The following is a 2,256-nucleotide window of genomic DNA, read 5'->3' as shown; positions in this document are numbered from 1 at the left end:
TATATATATATATATATTTCAATTAAAATCCTAATTTCTAACCGTTATCCATTGGAATTTTTTTTTTAAATCTCCAAAAAAATTTTCAACCGACATCCGTTGGAATTCCGTTGGAATTTTTTTTTTAAATCTCCAAAAAAATTTTCAACCGACATCCGTTGGAATTCCGTTGGAATTTTTTTTTTAAATCTCCAAAAAAATTTTCAACCGACATCCGTTGGAATTCCGTTGGAATTTTTTTTTAAAATTTTCAAAAAAAATTTCAACTGACATCCGTTGGAATTCCGTTGGAATTTTTTTTTTAAATTTCCAAAAAAAATTCCAACGGATATCCGTTGGAAATACCGTTGGAAAATTTCAACCCTAATTTTTTCAATTGAATACGTTGAAAATTCCGTTAAAAATTTCCAACGGGCGATTCCAACGGATATCCGTTGGAAATTTTCAACGGATTTTTAACGGAAATCACCGTTGAAATGCCGTTGAAAACCGTTGAAAATCCGTTGAAAAATTTCCAACGGATAAATCCGTTGGAAAATTCGTTGGAATTTGCTGATTTTTTTGTAGTGGTAGCATCCATCTCATGTTCGGGCTGTACTGCCCAATGTAACTCAGACCCGTGTTGGTTAGACCTCCAGGTCTGAGATAGAGGGCGGACCTTCTGAGCTTCTCGCATCCCCTCAAGAAGGCTCGGGCACGTTGTCCAGTGGCAGATCCGTGATTTTCTTTTCCCGGTCCAGCAGCACGAGGCGGAAGCCGCAGAGATTCTTAAGGTATGTACCTATGCTTTGTAGAGATTGGTTATCGATGTCTCAGAGACGTAGATAGCCATGTATTCTAGCTCCGGGCAGCCTTGGGCCAAACCGATCAATCCTCTCTGCGAGACTAAACCTTCTTCATCCTCCATTCCTATTTCATCCGCTCCTCGTTCGATCCTCAGCCGCTTCAATCGTTTGCAGTGCTGAGCGACAACCTCTAGTCCTCGATCTCCGATTACATCCCTCGCCTAAAACACAAACAGCATCTTTTTTTTTTCTCCCCTTAAAATAACCTCCATTGACGACCAAGTGTAAGTGCTCAACATCTCCATTCTTTTGTTTTGTCGCAGATGAAACCCTCACCATCTCCATTGACAAACTTGTTTTTTCTCCTTAAAATTTCATCTGACACTTCGAGCTCCTTCCCTTTTTTTTTTCCTTAAAATAAACTCAGTAGTAAGGTGTTAAACCTCTTCATTCCTGTTTTTCTCCTTCGTTTTTCGATTGTTCAGATTTAAATAAGTAAAAAATATATATAAATCAAATTTGTAAGAAGAATATTAAGATAGAAAGTTGGGTGTAATTAATTCTTCAAGGATATGCAAAATTATAGAATACCCACAATTGTAAAACCGTAGAGAGAGTTAAAATTTATGTTAATCGAATGTCTCTAGGGTTTAGCTTTTCAAGATATGTATAAAAATAAGATAAGGGAAAATGCTTTAACAAAAAAAAAATAGGGAAAATGTGTATAATCTTATATATTTTTTTTCCATGTTAATCCATGTACACACTATTCTACGCATGTGCATGCAGGTTTTTTATGTGTGCGTGTGTGTAAGACTTTATAATTGCTACATGTACATGTGATATATATGTGAGCGTATGCATACCAAATAGATACAAGAGATGGATAGAGAATTATAAAACACTGATGTAGAAGAGACATAACTGTTTGAAAAATGAGTAAACTTGGACAAAATGACTAAAATATCCACTGTTTGTTAAAACTTTGGAAACCGGATTTTTTGTTGGGATTGTTTTCAGACAAATATCATATGTCTACGGTCTACCTTGTTTTGATGTAAAAAGCAATAAAATGGCAAAAAAAAAAAAAATCGTAAAGGGAGTTGTCTTTACATCAATGCGAATATTTCTAATTCTAGGGTTTCCCTGGATATGTATAAAAAAATAAAATAGAGAAAATGAGTACGATCGAATTCTAACACGTGATATGAGACGGTTTATTTCATATAAATAACCCGGGTCTTAAGTTCATGCATTTGTGATTTTTTTTGTTGGTTTTCGCATTAATTTGTGATTATTGAATTGATACCCTAATAATAAGAGTCCAAACCCAGCAATCCCAACTCTGTGTCTTTGTATTCTCTGGCTGGTGAATATCGTCTTTCATTTATTTTTTGAGATATATTTTGTAATCTATACATCCCTTCGTAATATATATATATATATATATATATATATATATATATATATA

This window comes from Tarenaya hassleriana, unplaced genomic scaffold (genome assembly GCF_000463585.1).
Source record: "Tarenaya hassleriana unplaced genomic scaffold, ASM46358v1 Cleome1, whole genome shotgun sequence".
NCBI lineage: Eukaryota > Viridiplantae > Streptophyta > Magnoliopsida > Brassicales > Cleomaceae > Tarenaya > Tarenaya hassleriana.
The sequence above is the reverse complement of the archived record's forward strand: the minus strand, read 5'-3'. Positions refer to the sequence as shown.